The 19,226-nt window shown below is 53.6% G+C and overlaps 1 protein-coding gene across 2 annotated transcripts in view; it reads left to right on the top strand.

Annotated features, from left to right (window-relative positions):
• The window catches only part of ITPKB (inositol-trisphosphate 3-kinase B), a 97,575-nt gene that overhangs the window by 62,742 nt on the left and 15,607 nt on the right, over positions 1 to 19,226 (top strand). The window lies entirely within an intron of this gene.

Here is a 19,226-nt window from a genome sequence, read left to right as displayed (position 1 = left end):
TGTGTCCACTGCTGCGTCCCCCATGCCTAGGACCCTGCGTGTGGTAGGTACTCTATAAATATTTGTCCAAAGGCCAGCAAAGAAATGCATCCACAAGCTGTAGCATTTATGGAGCTCTTGCTTGGGCGTCGTGTTTGTAGCAAGGGGCACAAAGATGAATCTCATAGCTCATTGCACAACCTTGATCTCTTCTCTGTGGGAGGGTTTCACACATAATTCTGTTCCCCACTCCTGTTCTTGCCTGTGCTTTTTGAATATTGGGAAGGCCACTCACCATGTGCTTCTAGCTGTTTGTTATCCTCTGCTAATGTTCCTGGGCTTCCAGAGTTCCACGGGGTCCCATTTAGGGAACAGTGTTCAGTCTCGACCTTGAGGAGCCTACCCAGAGAGGAAGGAAGGCTGCTTCTCTCTCAGATGAAGAGGCGTTTTGGAGGGGGCTGTGTTCTCAGATCAAATGCAGGGAGAAGCACTGAAGGTGCTGGAGGAGATACAGCAGCAGCATATTCATGTTGCCTGTTTTGTGTGTGTGTGTGTGTGTGTGTGTTTGATCCGTACACTTTTTTAAATTATAAAAGCAGACTAACCACACGCAGACATTTAAAAAATAAAGCAAAAAGGCCTATAACCATACTATCATCATAACCCTGAAATCTTAACTAAATCTATTGATTCTGTTGATTATTAATTGGTTACTTTATATTCCATCTTAATTCAAAAAGGTTTGAGGATGCTTACAAACATATGTAGTGCAATAGAACATAATAAATAGCTAAGAAATCAGAGCAAAGGGTTAAATAAGTTTATGGAAGTCAGTATAAATTTAATATGCAGAAATGAGTACTAATGCAACTATTCATATAAATTGGTATAGTTCTTCCTGGCCTTTTTTTTTTTTTTTTTTTTTTTTTTGGCACACCACACGGCTTGTGGGATCTTAGTTCCCCAACCGAGATCGAACCCATGCCCTCAGCAGTGAGAGCGCAGAGTCCTAACCACTGGACCGCCAGGGAATTTCCCCCTCTTGGCCTTTTAAATATGCACATTCTTCACAGTCTCTTCTGCTTTTGCCCCCACTTAACATTTTACCAAATCTTCCATGTTTCCTTCTAAATCTTATTGTTCAGGACTGAATGATAAATCCCAAGGACAGACCCCTAATTTATTTAATCATTCCTCTATTGTTGGATCTTGGGTTATTTTCAATGCTATTGTTAAATAAACAATGGCCTAATTAACATCTTCGTGCTTGTAATTTTTTCCATATTTTAGAGTATTTCCTTAAGGAGATTTCCAGAGGTAAAATAATTAATGAAAAGTTCAGACATTTCTATTGCCTTTGAAACATATTCGAGGGTTGCTTTCCCCGAGGGTCCTGTGCACTTGGGATGTCTCCAGCAGACTTCCATGGTGTCCTTCTCCTCACAGCCACTTGTATTGATTATTTTTCTGTTTTTTTTGCTAATTTAATAGGGAAATGGTATATTGTTATTTTCGTTATGTGTTTGCTGAATTTTGTGTATGTTGCCAAGTTATCTGTTGGCAACTAAGAGGTTTTTTTCACCGATTTCTTTGAGTTCTTTACGTACAAAATGTGTTAACCCTTCCACCATAATGTATTTTGTAAAATATTTTTTCCAGTTTATTTGACTTTTATTTTGATTTGGGGGTTTCTTTGCCTTTGATATTTAGAAGTCTTACAGTTTGGATAGTCAGAGCTCTTGTTAATTTCCTCCGTCATTTCTACCTATGTCCCTAGAGACTGTAGTCCAAGTTCATTCGCCTGGCAGTCCAGGCCTTGGTGATCTTGGCTTGGTTCTCCTTTGCCAGAGCCTCACCTTCTGCTCTCCTCTTGACACCTTCTTGTCAGGAAGCTGAATCAGTGGCATATCTAGCATCTTTGGCACCTGGCATGGATGATTTTTTTAACACTCCTCTCTTCTGTATGACAGAGTTATTTTCAGTGATAATTAAGAGATAAAACAAATAATGAAAATGGCCAGAAAAGAATTGCAGACAGTGAAACTTTTCTCTTACTGAATTTTGTGTATATGATCATGGCAGTAAATAAAAACTGTGTGTCTGGTGGGGGGCTGGGGATTAGTAGTGGAGAGGGCGCAGCTGGACTGTTTGTTCTCAGTAAGGATAGACCCTTCTGGAGAGGATGGCCTGACAAAGAGAGGTGACAGACATACTTGTGGAACCAGCTTTGGCCTGGGTACGGAGAGACCTGGGTTCTTCTCTGCTGAGCTTGTGATCTGGGCAAGTCCCTTCCCTCTGGGCATCCTCTGCGGTGATGGACCTGCACAGGGTGGCCTGAACTCTGGCTGCTGCTTGCTCCAATGGTCAGAGCATCACACAAGGTGCCTTTGGGGGATCTGCCTTCCTTGTGTGTCCTAGTCCCCAGGCGGCCCTGCCCTAGGTCTGCGGGAGGAAGCCGACCCACAGTGTGTTGTGTGCAGCCTCTGACAGCGGGGAGGACTGGGGGCCCACCCAGGGATACCTGCCTGGTTCTGGGGTCTGGGGCTCTCCCTGAGGGGCTGGCCCTGGTGGCGGGACCTCATGCAGGCCTCAGAGGCTGCTGCCTCTGGTTCTTGACCTCTGCGTGAGTGTCAGGCTCCCCTTCCAGGTTTAGGAACCTCCAGCCTCCAGCCAGACTCCTTAGTGAGGGCTGGGGATTCCGGGCAAGTCTCCCTCCTGCCTTCCCAACCAGGCTCTGAGTCTAGGGGGCTCCCAGCAGTTTAGTGTAACAGGCACTTATTGCTTCCTGACCCTGGGAAAGTAGCGTGCTAGGGCCTAGGGGTTCAGCTGTTTGCTGCCCTCAAGGATGGCTCTCTGTCGTGGGGGTGACAGCTGGGGTACAATCAGGTGAGTTGAATACACTCTAAAAGGAGCAGCGAATGCACGTACAGGGTACGGAGTAGCAGGTCTGCAGAGGAGGAAGCAGTGAGCTTTTTCATGCGCTGCGCAAGGGGAAGTGGGGTCTGGGGAAGGGCAAGGAGCAGGTGATAAGTGAGCATGGTTTGAGAGAATGGAGGAGAACTCTCTGGGCAGATTAGGGGAGGGCTCTCCAGCCAGAGGGATCAGCACAAAGGGCTCAGAAGTGTGAAGCAGCAGGATGTGTCTTGGCGAATAGGTCAGTTTTCCTTCAGCGTAGGGGGTAAAGGGGCATGGCTGGGCAGGAGCCCTTGAGAGTCCATCTGAAGGAGTTTGGTCTTTGTCCTGAAGGCTTTGGGGAAGCTATCAAATGAAGGTTTAAAGCAGGGGGGGGGGGTTCTGCTGGAATTGGTGTGATGAGCTTTACATTTCAGAGAGATCTCCAAGGCAGAGGTGTGGAGAGGGGCCCGCAGGAGGGCCCACCTGGAGAACGGGAAAGCTGTCAGACCCAGGAGAGGCGGGAGGAGCAAAGGGGTGGCGCAGGTAAGGACGGGAGAGGTGTCAGGGTGGTAGAATCGGGGGCCTTTGGCCATCTCCTGGATGTCCTGGAAACACAGTACCAGGGTCTCCTTAGCTACCCTGAGGGGAGATTCCAGGGTCCCCCACGTAAGTTGTGATCCTCATAGTTGCATCAGGCCTGCTGGGCAGGAGCTACAAGGCCGGGCATTGGAGCAGGACTGTGCCCAGAGCCCCTAGAGCCCCCAGCCACCAGGAAAGCAGTTGAGGGTGAGGACAAGCAGTGGGGCTCCTACCCTCTGGCTGCTCTGGGAAGGAGCTGGTATTGCCAGGAGCAGTGAGCATTTGGGCTCCGCCCTCTGAGCGCCTCTGGCTTTTTGGGAGGCGCCCTGATTGGGTGACCCATCGCCGAGTCCCCAGCCCCTAGCTACAGGCACACAAGCCATGGGGTCCCATCCGTGCTCCCTGCCCTTCTCGTTTCACCGTCACTCTCTCCCCAGCCTTCCCTTGTGCGTTGCCTTAGGGAGGACTAAAGGATGGAGGTGGGACCAGGGCATTTACCACTGAAGCCTCTCCTCATCGGGGAGAAGCCCCTGGTGGCTAGCCCTCTACTGTCGATCTTGTCATTTCGTTCTGATTTTCGGCAGGCTTGGGGGAAGGGAGAGGATGGGGCCGGGGCTTTGGCTCTGGCGTGGCGACTGTCCTGTGAAATACTCAGAGGCCACGGGACCCTCTGGTTTTCCCCTAGCATTTGAGTGTTAAGTTTCATAGCCAGGACGTGAGGCTTCCTCCTGACCCGCTGCAGATGCCATGGCGAGTGTCACCTCTCCAAGGCTGGGCCACAGCTGGCAATCCCAAGGGCCGGGCACCCCCAGTTCTAAATTCTGCTCTGACTCGAGGCCCATCAGAGCCTGTTCTGTTCGGCCGTGACCGAGTGACTTCCCACCTCTCTGGTGAGCAGGCGGGGTTCAGAAGTCCCCGGTTCTATTTCAGCTCCTGTAAGCAACCACTGAGCCACCTGTTGTCTCCCCCTCCCCGGCTACTAATCCAATCATAGAGGCCAACTTCCTTTGAGTGTTTTATTTTATCCTTTAGACCTAAATGGCCATCTCACCTTGCCTGTGGGGCGGGCAGGTGTTCAAAGCACTCCTCTTGTTTTCCCACGCCATCCTCCCTACAGTCTGAGAGCTGGGGGAGGTTCTGAGCACTGTCTGCAGGTGGAAAAACAGAAGCTCGGGGAAGGAGGCGACTTGTCCACGTTACGTGGCAGTGAGTAGCCTGCTTACGACCAGTTGGGGTCCTAAGGCCGTCCTTGGCACTCCGTCCCCTTCGTCTGTCCTCGAATGCCGTCGGGGGCCGGGCAGGTGACGCATATGAACAGGGCCTGGTGACAGGGGGCGGAAGGCCCGTCTCAAGGTGTGCAGTTTAGCTCCAGCCCACAGACGGTCGCTACCGGGAATGTGGGCCCAGTATTTCAAAGAACGCTGGAGATCTGGATGTTTGTGTGAAATGTCCCGATTTTTAAGTGTTGGCAACTAATTTAGAACAACCAAAAAAACTGTTGCCAAAGAAAATAAGTCTGCTGGCCACTGGCCGGACACTCAGCCCCGCATCATTGGTCACTAAGTGGCTTTCCTCTGGGTCTGATTCAGGGTTGAGGGGGAACTCCACTGACTGACTTCCCTGGCAAAGGGCAGGGGAGAGCTGAGCTTGGGAAGTGAGGGAAGAGGAAACGGTCCCAGGAGCTGCCAGTCCATCCGCGTCATGCTGGCCAAGCACCGTGTAAACAGCTCAGCCGCCTGCATTCCCAGGGCAAATACTTTCCATTTTCCTCTTGGGTCACCCTGAATTCTGGGGTTCTTTGGAGGTTTATCGCCTCACTTCCTTTTCCAAAGATTGAAATGACGATGGCTTGAAAATATTTTCTTCATTTGGGTTTTTCCTTGGTGACTTCATTCGGAGACAGATGTGCCCTAATAATAGCATTGAAAGTTGAGGGGAATAAATCAGCCAGCTGGTTCTGTTCCCTAGAAGTGATCTTACAGTTCCTAAATGTGGGCCGTCCCCAGAGACCCAGGGCTGCGGGCGGAGCCTGCGATAGGGCCACGGTCATTGTGAGACTCCGGAGTGTCCCCCTCTCTGGGACAGAGCCCCTGCGGCTCTGTTTACCCAGGAGGGCAGCGCTCACGTCTCGTCTGGGCTCCCAGCTTAGCTGCCGGTCTCCCGGCACACGGCAGGTGGACATCGCAAAGAAGGTTTGCACTTGTCACAGATTGGCAGACAAAGCGCTCACTCAGCTCCTGCCTTTTCCCTGTGCCCAGAGGCCCAGAGCTTGGTGACACCTAAACCCAGTCTGTCTCGAGCAGTCCAGTCCTCCAAAGGGTCTCTCCAGTTCCTTTGGTTCAGGGCCACTGGCCGGAAGGACCCTCAGTCATTAAGCCCCTTCCTCAGCCCCTCCCATTCCAGAATACATTTTCCAGACAACCCACTCGCATCTCTCAATAACGTTTCACTTCCTCTAACTCAGTAGGAAGGGGATGAAACACGTCTAAGAGAACCAGAAGCATTCCATAAGCTGCACAGACAAGAGGGGGACTTCTGTGGGTCAAGCTCTGAGGTAGAGGGTGGTGTGTACCTTAGATAGAAAAGGTACCACCCATATGCGGGTGCTGATGCTGGGTTGTGGGTTAGCTTCTCTTTAAATCTGAGGGAGAGGACAGGAGGGACTGCAGCGGAAGCCGGCTTTGCCCATCTCTAACACAGGAGATCCCCACCACAGTGCTGTGAAGGTCCGTCCCCCGTGTAATTACCCCAAGAGCTTCTGTAAAATACCTCAATATAAAATAAATGTCAATGCATGGTAGCCTAAAGCCAAAAAGTGATGGAAACAGTGATGGGGTGTCCTTGCTTCCAGGGTGTGGGAGACCCCCTTGCAGTTGGGCATGCAGGCTGCCAGGGATAGGGGTTGGGGCAGGAGCCCCAGGCCTGTCCCCTGATTGGGACCCAAGCCTGGCTGAGCCCCTTGGCCCCTGCTGCTCAGGGAATGAGAGGTGAGTCCGCTGCCTGTTTCTCAGGGCCCGGGGAGGCTCCTGCTACACAGGAAAGTGCTAAGTAAGCACTCAGGGCCCCAGTTGACAGAGATACACGGGGACGGGCGATGAGTCAATCTGTTTATGAAAATCACACATACCGACACAGACGTCAGGATGAACCCCCCCCCCCCCGCCGCTGGGGTCATCTCACAGCTGCGCTCTGAGAGCTGACAAGTCTTGCTCATACTTGGGGGTTCACTGGTGTGTCTTTTTGGCCTCCAGCAGGCTACACATGAACAGATGCATGACTGCCTCGCTGAAACAGGCCTGTGCCCTGAACAGCCCTGGTCGGGAGAGGGAGGCCGGGTGACTCAGAACCGGCATCAGAGCTGTACCTCAGCCTCTGGTGGGCAGGGCTGCAGCAGCTGGGTTTCTGAGCCTCTGCAAGTCTGCCTTCCCATTTGCTGAGCGCCGTTTAGCCACAGGCAAATCAGTGTAATCTGTCAGAAATATGAATTGCACCAGTATGTCTTGCTGGGAAATATTTTCTAAATATAGCTAAATATTTGATACTGCACATGATTTGTTCTCATGTGGTATTCACGCTCTTCCTGAAAAGTTTCCTTGTTAGAAATTCCTTTGGTGGGTGTTCCCCCCAAATCTGACTTTGGAGTTAGTCCAGAGTAAGCCCCTTACCAAATCTCTTACAAGTGCTTTCTGGGTTCTCCGAAACTACTTAAAAGGTAGTATTTTGTCTGTGAATGTTCTTGGCCTAGAGAAGTAAACTTTCAGCAAGCTGGAGATTGAGGAAATCTTTTCCCTTCTACTATGTACACGGTAGGATCCTTAGGTTCTCAAATTTACAACCAGAAGATTTTCAGTCTCAGGGAATCTGGGAGAAAATACAGGAGCTGCTAACATAGGAGAAGCTTGTTTCCATAAGCAGGGCTGTGCTTGTAAGAGCTGGGGGCAGAGAAGAGGACTTTTCTGATTCTTCCTCATTTTGCAGAAAACTTCATTTCAGATTGCTGGCTTAATTTAAATGTCATCTTCCAGCATGGGATGAAGCAGTCTGTTTCCACATGGGCCACCTGTCAGAGCCCATGGGTCCTGTTGCTGGGTTGAGCCTCCCTGGGAACAGGCAGAGTTACTTCCTTCAGACTTTGGGTCCATGGGGCGGACTGGGGCGGTGGTAGGGGAGGGTCTGCGGGAAACAGAAGGACCGCTGGTGGCTTCCAGTGTGAGGCCGCCTCCTTATGTGCCGCCTCTCACACCCATCCTAGAAGGTCTCCTGGGCGTTCTGGACTTCCAGAAAGTCTCTGTTTAAGGCCAGCGCCCAGCTCCTCCAGGGTTGATTTCATGGCAAGGAATCGGCTTGTTACTGGGGACCCACAGCCTGCCATCTGTGGCCTTCAGCCTCTGCCCTTTCCTCTTGGAAAAGTGGCCCCTGAAGGCCAGGGCCGGGATAGAGGAGGAGGTGATCAGACCCTGCTGCTAATTCTGCTGAGCCAACGCAGAGTCTCCTCCTGTGTGTTGCATCCCACACACAGTCTCATGCCCTCAAGGGGCTTACAGACCAGACTGGACACATGACAGGTTTGTAGGGTAGGTGGTATTCCCATTTTACAGATAAGGAGGAAACTGAAACTCAGAGAGGTTTGGTAACTTGCCTAATACCACCAGCCAAGAATAACAGGATCTAAACCTAGGTTTATCCGGCTCTAAGTTTACATGTTACAAATGACCAATGAGGCAGCCTAGCAGAGTGATGGAGAGCTTGGACCCTGGAGCCAGACTGCCTGGGTTCAAATCTTGGCTTTGCCACTTATCATGTGTAGAACCTTGGGCAAGTCGCTTAATCTCTCTGTGCCTCAGTGTCCCCATCTGTAAAAAGGGCTAATGAGATGACCTGTGTGACAGGTTGAGATATTTGTATCATGCATACATAATACTTATGAAGCACTTGGCATTGTGTCTGGCTCTAGAAAACAGTCGAGACATATCACCTCTTTATTACTAGAACAGCCCACAATGTTATTGGCTCCACCCCGCTGCCCGCCTGGCCTTACGTCTTGCGGGCTGAGAAGGAGGGATTGAGCTGGAGGAGCTGTGTTGGGGCTGGGGGTGTCATGACTGGCCCCTGTGAGGAAGTCGCCCAGGAGGGGCACTGGGGGTGCTCAGCCGTCTCAGGCCTTCAGTGCCAATTGTCTGTTGACCAGTGAAGACCTTCAGTAAATTTCCATCCTCTGTAACTCGGCCTTGTTTTTTGCATTTTAACCAAAGTAAAAATAAAATCTCTGGGGAGGGGTGGACGAAGCGAAGGGAGGGAAGGGACCTGGTGTATGTCGCAGGGGCCGCCTCCACCAGCTGGGCAGGGCTCTGGATGCCCTTTCCCAGAGGAAAGCCTGAGCCTTTCTGTCCTCTGAGCTTTGTCCATTAGGAAGTCAGCTGCTAGAGGCTGCCATTCCCCATCCCCCAGGGCTCTTCCTCAGCCCCCTGGCCACTCCCTGTTTCCTGCAATTGTTGGCTCCCCCCAACCTCGGCTCCAGCGGCCCCAGCAGACTCCTGGTGTGAGAGGTAGGCTAGGCCCCTGCGCACCAAAGCATTTCCTTTGCTTTCAGCTGCTTCCCCTCTCTGGCCTCTTTCTTCTAGCGCTCCATTATTTTTAGTTCTTAAGAAGATGAAGTCCAGGAGGGAGGAGGAAGGAGAAGCCAAGCCTGTGACCTTCTAGATCAGAGATGGAGCATTTGCCGGGCCTTCCTGGTAGGGAGTATTTGGAGCATTTCCATTTTGGGTGAAGGATACCTCCATTCCTTGGTAACCAAAAAAAAAAGGCTGGTTTGGCAAGACTGTGAGCCCCTTTGTTGCCAGCTCCTGTAAAGTTTGGAAGAGGGAAGGAGGGTGGATCTGGAACAGTCATTAGGAGAAGTGCTTTCTTTGCTGGGTTGACTAACCAGACTGAAAGAGTGTCCTCCAGACCCTCATGTGTGCATGTGGAAAGGCCCCTGGGGCCGGGGCCTGCTGTCCTGGAGCCTGGTGGTGTGTAGTGAACCCCAGGCAGATTGGACAGGAAATCCCCCCAAGTATTCCCCCTGGAGATGTCTCTGGAAAGCTCCAAGCTTGAGCATGCGAGCATAAAGAGGTATGAGCCGGTGGAGGTGTATTTCAACTTCCAGGAGATGGCACGCAGCAGGGCCTGAGCCCCGGCCGTGTGATGGACCTGTAAAATTTTCTCATCGGTCATGCAGCTGGTAGTATTGCACTCCCACTGTGTGTCCAGCCTGGGGTGGGGGGGGCGTCCAGAAGTGTTAGGACAAATTCCAGTTCTCCAGAAGCTTACCCTCTGATGGGAGACACAGCACAGGACCCAAGAATCACGAAGCTCTCAAAGCCTATCCTGCCAGCAGGGAGGATTCTTGGAATGGCCTGTGGCTGGTCTGAGAGGCTTTATGGAGAAGGTAGGGCCAGTTCACGGACTCCAGCACCATCAGCTGTGGGGACAGATGGGATGTGGATAAAGAAAAGGAGAGGGGAGAACACTGCAGGCAGAGCCCCTGCGTGAGCGGGGACCTAGAAGGGCGGTAGGCATGGGACAAGAAGGTGGCCAGCTCTGCAGGATCAGAGAGGGTGTCCGAGAGCGTGAGCGCAGGAGAGGAGGGTGGGCAGGTGTCTGGGGCGGCCCTCCATCCCTGGTGGGGGCCTTGATCCCATCTGTAGGTGGTCAGGGAACTCTTGGTGGCCAGTCGGGCCAGCTGGGCCTGGGCGGACTCCTCAGGCAGGGATTCTGGATGATGGTAGGGGAGGGAGAATGGCAGTGAGGGATGGACCCCTGTGTGCCAATCTGGGTGCTACCCTTGTCCCAGAAACTGGGCCTCTGGTTGCAACAGGAAGAAGGCAGCTGCTCAGGAGAGGGCAGCTAGGCAGCCGCTCAGGGTTTTCCTGGCTTTGGCCAGAATGTGCTGCTGGGAGTTCACCGACCCTCGGGAAGGGCCAGCCCGAGCTGAACACTTGCATCAGGAGCTCCCGTTTTTCAACAGGAGCTCTGGGCCCTGACCGGGTCCTACGCTCCAAACCCAGAGCAGAGCAGCCCTCTGATCCGACCAGGAGTGGAGAGGACAGGGCACCCACCCTGAGACCACAGAGCTGGTTCCTGCCTCTCATGCCCTCAGTAGCCAAGGGGTCCAGGCCTGCAGGGGCTGGTGAGGGCCCGGCCGTCCTCATTCTCCTGCCCTAGAGCAGCCACTGATGCTGTGGGAGGTACGTCGCCCACCCCACTGCCCTCAGCGTGATTCCGACCATCTGTGGGTGGGTCCCCTGCAGGACAGGTGAGGAAACGCTGTGCCAGCCGTAGGCCCTGAACCACTCATCTTGTGGGAACACCATGTGGGGCGGGGAGAGAGGTAGGGATGAAATTCAACATTACTCAGGTCTTTCTCAAAGAGTGTTTCTGCATTCGGCTTTTAGGGGAGTTTCCTTGTTTGTTAAAGGGGAAAGACGGTTAGTCTTAAAATCCAGATTCTTATTTTTAGCCAGAGCTACCTGCCAAGTCCTTGGGCTTTGTTTCTCCTACCCTTGGTGTCTTGGTTTTGAAAGACCTTCCCTCCCCCGCTCCAGGCTCCCAGCTCACTTTGGCAGGGGTGGGTTTGGCCCCAGCCAGGTTTCTAACCAGGCCTCCAGGACGGAGCTATTGAGCCAGGGGCCCCTACCTGCCTGGGCTTGCACCCAGCTGCCGTCACAGGAGGGCCCTGCCAGGACGAATACAATGAACAAAGTTGTCTTGCCTTGGCTCTGCCTCCTGGGAGAAGCACAGCCTTTTCCCCAGCGAAGGAAAGAATGATCACTAGGGAAACCCAAACTGCTTTTGTAGAAAGACCAAAAGAAGCAAAGAAGGAAGAAAAAAGCATTTTTCCCAAACATGGACAACTCAGTGCCTTTTGCTCAGACTTCTGCAAGGCCAGAACAAAGGCACTGACACAGAATGAACCTTCCCGGGCAGGGGCGTCTTCACCCACTTTCAGCGCTTTGTTAATGTGTCTTCCCAAAGTGGGTGTCAGTGAGGCTGTTCTGGGAACCCCTTGGAAAGGAGGGCAAGGCGGGTCATTAGTCAAGCCTGCCCCATCGGAAAGGTCACTCTTTGGACAAAGCACTTGCTGTTTATCTGAGGCTATTTTTTAACTGGAGGAGAGACGATGGGGGGCCCAGTTACCCTGTTGGCTGAAACAAAACAAAATCCTCAGAGCAAACCAGGAAGCTGTGTGACCTTAAGCAAGTTACTTAACCTCTCTGAACATGTTTCATCATTTGCAGAATGTAGATAAGTATCAGTGCTGTGAGTGAGGATTACATGAAATATTAGCAGAGTACCGAGCGACATGTTAGGCATTTAATATGATGTGATTTCTCTGCCTCTTTCCCCGGACAAGCCAGGTTATCACCACTCACCAGCACATATGCACAGGCATCATATACACATGCACACGTGTGCAGCAAGGCAAAGGATTCTGGCAATCTTGCTTTGGAGGGTCATAGGGTCCAGAGATAATTTCCCTTTTCTGATATTTTAGAGATTTCCCTTCATCTCTTCCACTCAAAAAAAAAAAAGGATACTCTTTATAATTATCTAAAAATAAAAGTTTGGCAAGTGATCTAACTATTTAAATAAAAGGGGAAGTACTGGAGGAAAGAGGAGAATATTAGGGGAACAGCTCAGATGGGAAAGGGGTTAAGAAGAGTGTGTAAACCCTCTGTGTAAAATGAAATCCGTTCAGCAGTCTCACTGTTTATTATGTTCTTCGCTGGTGCCTAGCAGAGTTCCACACGTGTGAAATGGCGTTCTTTGGGGAACTCTTCTTTCTCCTTTTAGCAACTTTACTGACCTTCTGAACCAGAAACTGGTGTCGAGGCACCTGGACGCCGGCCGGCTCTGCTCTTTCTGAGTCACAGAGCTCGAGGCCCCAGGAGCCGCCCTGTGTGTTCCCAGTTGCCATGAACATCCAAAGGGAAGCTTTGTAAGCAATTAACCACACAATTAGCTCATCTTCTTGCCACCGGTAATGACTGACCCTCTGGAAGTGCCCGGCCGATTTTTGCCAGTCTCCTATGCCTTGGAGGAGAAAACTGTTTCAATCAAAAAAAACAAAACAGGGGCTTCCCTGGTGGCGCAGTGGTTGAGAGTCCGCCTGCCGATGCAGGGGACACGGGTTCGTGCCCCGGTCCGGGAGGATCCCACATGCCGCAGAGCGGCCGGGCCCATGAGCCATGGCCGCTGAGCCTGTGCGTCCGGAGCCTGTGCTCCGCAACGGGAGAGGCCACAACAGTGAGAGGCCCGTGTACCGCGAAAACAAAACAAAACAAAACAGACACAGAAGTACAAACAAAGTGAACATCTAAGGTTCACCTGTCCAATGACGGTATACAGAGCATCCGTGTACATGTGTACCGCCTCATCAGTTCTCAGAACTGATCAGGTAGAGTGTGCATCAGGGCGAGTGTGATGTTATCGTGCCCAGTTTACAGGTGAGAACGCTGAGGTCGGAGAGGTTAAAGGCTTGCTCACAGCTGCAGCCGGGAGGTGGCAGAGCCAGGGATCATTCTAGCTCCAAAGCCTGGGTCGTGTGCCGTCTTCTGGAAACAAAATCCAACGCTGCGGCCGGCCTCAGAGGCAGAGGATTTTAAACACACTCGAGACGGAGGGGAAGAGTGCGTCGCTTCAGCCTGCGTTTGCAGGGCGGAAACAGCGGCAAGGCTGGCAAAGCCAGCGGGAAGGGACGCTGCAGGAAGGGCCGGCTGCCTTGGGTAGAGAGGCCTTGTCAGGAGCTGGCTTCAGGAGGCCTGCTTCTCCAGACAGGAGACAGTGCAGGCGCTGCTGGGGCCGACAAGAGGGCCGCAGAGCCCGCAGGACCCTGGAAACTTCAACTTACTTCCAGAGGCTCTGACCAGGTTCCCGACGGGCGATGCTGGATTCGGTCTCCCTCCTCCTGAGCCGGGCGGGGCTTGGCTCAGCCTGCAGGCCTAGCTGACTGGCCCTGCTGGCCTCTCCAGGACCCGTGGCAGGGGGTTGCCAAGTACCTGGTGGAGCCAGGTGCTGGGGGTCCTGGCTGTCGGGAGGTTACACTCGCCCAGAGGAGAGCTGGGGTGCAGGCGTGCCCCAGGCACTGTGAGAGCACCCAGGAGGGACAGCTCAAGTAGAGGAAGGGCCTCCGGGGTCTCTGAGCTGCCTGGGGGTTAGCGGAGTCCTTTGCCTCCCCGCCCGTGCTTGCAAAAAATCCCCGGTGGCGGAAGGTGTCACCCTTGCGGTGTCTGAGGGTGGGTGAGCAGGGGTACATGCAACGAGCCAGGGGTCGCCTGCAGAATCTCACGGGCCTGAGAGAACATGTGTTTCCTGAACTGCAAATACCTCCGTGTGTGGATGGGGGAGGAGAGCTAGGCCTGCAGACATCCTAGGGCATGTGAGGCAGTCCTCCAGCAAAGGAACAGCTGGCCCCCATGTCACTACCCCTTCTGGGCCGTGCATATCATGCAGCTGATCCTGAGGACAGCTAAAGTGTCCTGTGAGTGGGCTGCCTAGAGGCCCCCTCAGCCCCCAGCCTCGGCTCTGGGTCCCTGCTTCCCCGCCTTCCTCCTCCTCCTCATCTCCGCCAGTCCTTTTGGCCTGTTTGATGGAAGAAGACAAAGGCCTGCCTTTGAGGTCATCCACTTAGCCTTTTTATTTAAGGCAGTGTTCCCTGCAGCACGAGGCGGATGACTGGCTGGGGGAAACAGCCAGAGGGTGGCGTTTACCCAGGAGCCATTAGCATCCCTGGGAGGCTTGGAGCCTGGTTTAGATAAACACAGAGTCAGAGAGGCTGCCCAGGCTTCCTCCCTTGGGCCCCACTGGCCAGTGGACCGTTTCCGCGCTGGGCTCTCAAGGGCTATGGGTGAGTCCAGGCCAGAGGACTGAGGAGCTGCCTTCCTCGCCAGGGCTGCCCCGAGCGCTCTGAGGCTCTGCGTGCTGAGCGGAGAGGTCACCACACATGGGTATCGGCCGTTAGGGAGTAAATGCACCTCTGCTGTGAGGCCAGAAGTCTTTGGGCAAAGAGGAGGAGGGAAAAGTGAGAGCCCTCGAGCCTTCCAAAGGCACCAGTGGCTGGAGAGGGCTCAGCTGGCGTTGGCCAGGTTCTGAAACTCCCTTTCCAGGTGACTTGTGTCACCTCAAGCTTGAAGAAGGGTGGGGTTTTGTTGTTACTAGGCTTTTTCTCCTGCTACAAATCCCTCTCCACATTCCCTGAATATTTCAGCTCCTGTCAAGTCAGGTATGAAGGGAGGGAACTGCCCAGAGCAGCTTCAGAGCACCAGGCGTCTCCAGCCACTCTGAGTAGTAAAGGACCAGCCTCCACTCCCCAGGTCTGGCTCTTTTCTGATCCTTTTGAACTCTTCTGCGTGAATTAGGGCCCTACCTTTTCCTGTGCAGCCAAAGTAGAGAACATGACCCCACCTCTTACAGAGCGAGGTCAGGGCTGTAACAAACATCAGCAGAAGGCCCTGCCCTGCGCTCAAGTAGAAAACAGAGCGAAACCAAAACCAGTGCTTATTTAACCCAGGAGTGCAGTCATCTAGGGATTTGTGGAGCTGGGTCATCGGAGCCCATGAACCTGAGGTGTTACCTGAAAAACCTCACTTCTGGTCTGCAGTTGGCTTACACCCAGCACAGAATCAAGGTGAGCGCTGTGTGTCATCAGCCCACCCTGTGGCTCCTTCCCTGCTCAAGAGGCAATCAGCTTTGTGGGGCTCACCTTTCCCTTGAAGTGTCACCCAAGAACATCCCAAGTGTAAAATTCCAGCCACAGTCTAGGAGCGATTAGCTGGTCTGATCTGACTCATGGGAGAGCCTTGTGTCACCCGGTAGCTAAGCTGCAAGTGGCACCTGCCCAGCCCCGGCATGAGACCTATCTGGGGTTTTGATGGCCAGCTGTGGAGCCTCTCCCAAAGGCTCTGGGCTCCTCTGCTGAAGAAGCAGCCTGAAGACCCCCTTACCCCGGAGCACTGTCCTGCCAGCCCAGCGGCCTGGCTGCCCAGGGGAACCTCCTTGAAGAAATCTCCTTGTCCTTCCCGCCCAATCTTCTGTCCCCATCACCTTGCCCAGCGTGCTCTGGGCTGGAAGGGCCCCTGCTTGTTGATAGGCACAGCAGTTGGTGAATCGGTTTGAGGTTCCCAGGGTGATCTGGCACCTACTGGCAGGGAGGAGAATGGAATGACTTTGGGGAAGCAACTCAGCTTGTAAGAGTCTTCATCTTACAGAGGAGATAATCCTATCTACCACCAGGTTGTTTGAAGATGAGAAATGAGGCCATAAGGAGCCCGGTCCAGCTCCTGTCACATAGTGAGAGGCCATAAGTGATGAGTCCTGAATGCTCACGCCAGGCCCAGTGCTGGGGGAGGCTGGCCGTCCGTCCTGTTGCACATCTAGGGAAAAGAGCCCTGCCGGTGAGGTGACAAGTGATGCCAGCTTGCAGGGAGTTTCTAAGAGCCATTCCCTTTGCTCTGTCATGCCCAGCAGACTCAGGAAGAACACCCCAGCTTATCCATTAGGTAGGCCATTTATGTATCAGATCTGCGTGTAAGTAGTGTGCCAGAGCAGAGCTTGGCGGAGTCAGCTAGCTGACTCCTCAGATTTACACAGGAGGACCCCGCCACCCAGAGAGGCCAGGGGGGCCTTTCAGGTATGTGGAGCTCTGGGGGGGGCGTTCCAGGAAGGGTCAGCAGAGGGTGTCCAGATGACCCTGGTGACTGGGAGGTGATGGAGGGACAGGGCCAGTGAAATCAGCTGGCAGCCAGCACTGCCGAGGAGGAGGGACCAGGTGCCCTTTGCCACAGCGTGCTCAAGGCATTTAAGAGCTGCCTGTGTGTCTGACAAAGCTCAGCTTGAGAAATTCGAGATCTGGGACTGTTGTCCGATGGCAGAGAAGTGACTGAGGCTATTGAGACTCTCCCAGGAGAGAGAAGGTGATCAATTCCTCTGGGTGGAATTCTGCCAGGTTGTTGGGCTGCCCTCCTTTCTGGCCTCGTCGGCTGTCTTTGGTGGAGAAGAGGCCTGGCATCCATTGCTGAGGACTGTGTCTTCCTCCAGCGAGGGGCTTGCAGGGAGACTGTTAGCCCAACTGACCCTCTGGGACCCACCACCTGGAAGCGGCTTCTGCCTAGAGTTGGTGGTTCTTAAATGGGTGCTGTGGTCTCCCGGGCATTGTAAGGGAATCGATTCTCTGTAATCTCCTGCCCTTTTGTTTCTCTCCGCTCTCATGGGCCGGGGGTAGGGGCGGTGGTCACCCTGCCGCCTTCTTTCCTGGGCCTTTCCTGGGCCTGCTTTTCTGTTTACTGTTGGGCACTGAATCTAGGCACTGCCTGGGCGCTGCGATTTAAAACCCACAGGAAAATCCTCTGCTTGCTGCTGCCAGCACAGTCGAGAAATCCCGTGGTGTGCAAACCCGCCCCAGTGGAATATTCCACCTTGGAAGCGGGGGGACTCTCTGGCCTTGGCCATATGGGGCCCAATTTTCATGTTGAAGAAATGCTCCCTTGTGGAGGAGGTGTGGGAAAGAGGAAGCTACGCGGAAAAATGCCTCATTTACTCAGAGCCCAGCCATGTTGGGAGGCTCTTGGGTCCCGCGAGCCATCAGAGGGCCCTGCCCTGGAGCACCCGCCTCCTTTCTGGACCCCTGAAGAGCGGTCCGGGAACTAGAGGTTTCGCAGCTCAGATGCCCCTGCTGGGCTCGAACCTGGCTGTTCTCGCCCAGCTCTTTTCCCTCCTGCCTCCCGGGTCCCGGGCCCACTGCCCAGTGTGTCCCCATGGATCCCCAGAGAGCTGCATCCTGACAGGGTGGGTTTGGTCCAGCCCCAGGCTCCTTGACCTTTATTCTTGAGTAACTATGGCAACACCTCCGCTTGGCTCCGGACTGACTGTTCCTGGGATGACTTCAGGGACACCCCTCCTTGAACTCAGACCACTAAGACTCTTTCACAAACACCCCTGTGCCCGTGAACTTCTAATGGCTTTACCTCCGGGGCTCAAAGGAATGTACGTGTTATTCCCATTTTACAGGGAAGATAATAGGGCCTCAAGGGGAGGGTCAGGAACTTGTCCCAGGTCAGTCAGTGAGGAGCAGCCGCAGCCAGGACTCAGGCCCAGGGCAGCCTGCCTCCCCAACACCACACTCCCCGGAGACCAAGCGTCTCGGCCCGGCGTGCAGAGCTGGCCTCGCCCTCCAACCCTTATCAGCCACTGCTTCTGGCTCGCATTCCCAGCACATCCGGCCCAACTGCTCCAAAGCCCAGTCCCGGACCTCTGTTCCCACAGGCCCCGCTGCCTGCAGTAGTCTTCATCTGCTCCCTCGATTGTGCCCCCAGCCTGCGTCTGTGGGGTCAGCCTCTGTGATGACCTTCCTCCCCGGCAGGCATCAATCTTTGCAGGCCCCCGACCCCAGCAGCGGGACACATCCTCCCTGGGTCCTCTGCTGGCACCGCATCTGCAAGTGCAGTAGGAGGTGACACGCTGCAGCTGGGTGATCGTGGCCTCTCTAGTCTTCCTCTGAGGGGCCCTTGCTGTTGGGATGCGAGAGGTCATTTTCCAGAGTCCTAGAGTGTCCACTGATCCAAAGATAGTGGGGGGGACCAGTTGTCCATCCCTCACTAGACAGATGAGGAAGCTGAGGCCCTGAGAAGGGAGCATGAAGAAAGGCAGTGTGGGTTTAGTGGTCCCCTGATGGGGGAGTGGCATGGGATGGGGTCCGCCCTGGATGGAGAACACTGTGCCCTCTCCCTCCTCCCACCCCACTCTGAACCCGTCGGACCCTCGTCCCCTCTGAGCTCTGTTGCGGGGGTGTGACCAAGCAGGTGGTGAGAGCTGTGCACTTTTCTTCTGGACCCACCTAGACGTCTTCCCCGTGGGTGGAACAAACCATCACGTGGTTGGTCATCTCATGTAATTAGGTTTTCCCAGTGCTGCCCTCGTGCATTGTCTGTCCTGAGTGTTTGTGCAGCCTTCTGGGTGCTTAGATAAGAAACGCTGGCTTTCCTTAGCCTTCTTCGGAGATCTCCATCAGAAGGATCTAGGAAAAACACCCTTGTCGGTGAGGCCGGCCCTTTGTCACATGGCCTGGCAGAGCGCTGCCTTCGCTTTAGACTAGGTCTTGGCAGTAGAGTGAGGGTTTCTGGGGTGGGGTAAACATTGCCAGGTTCGGTAGGGAAGAATTCTTCTCCTGAAACAGATTTTAACTTGAAGCCTTGATGACAGAAGCAGCTGAGTCTCACCAGAGAGAAAAAAAACAAAGGAGACTGATTTAACCTTGGGCTCCAGCAGCTGGAGTCAGTCCAGCAACCTCAGTGTGGCTGCTAGCGGACGCTGCAGGACAGAGAATGAGGAACCGCCAGGGGTCCCCAGGGGTCCACTGTCCAGGCAGGACCACTCCTCACCTCCCTCTTCTGTAGAATTCCCAGCTTCTCCTTCCCAGCGCAGAGCCTTGGGGGTTTACTGTCTGTGGTTTTGCTGTCAGGAATCCACTTCTCAGGAGCTTGAAATGCTTCACTTCTCATCACTCCCTTCAGGGGCTTGTGTCTGGGGACACTTGCTCTTCATGTCTACAGCCCATTCTTATTAAAGTAACTTAGGGATATTTTTATAGAGAGAAATGTTTATAGCTGGGGACAAAAAGGATTTTCTTTAAAGTGGTCATATAGGTGAAGGTTTAAATGTGGCTCTATCACTTACTTGTCTGAGGCTTGGGTTCTGCAAATGGAACTAATAATGATTACCTTGCATCCTTGCTGTGAAAA

This window comes from Mesoplodon bidens (genome assembly GCF_964165515.1).
Source record: "Mesoplodon bidens genome assembly, chromosome: 2".
NCBI classification, from domain to species: Eukaryota; Metazoa; Chordata; class Mammalia; order Artiodactyla; family Ziphiidae; genus Mesoplodon; species Mesoplodon bidens.
This window is presented reverse-complemented; position numbering and strand designations above follow the sequence as displayed.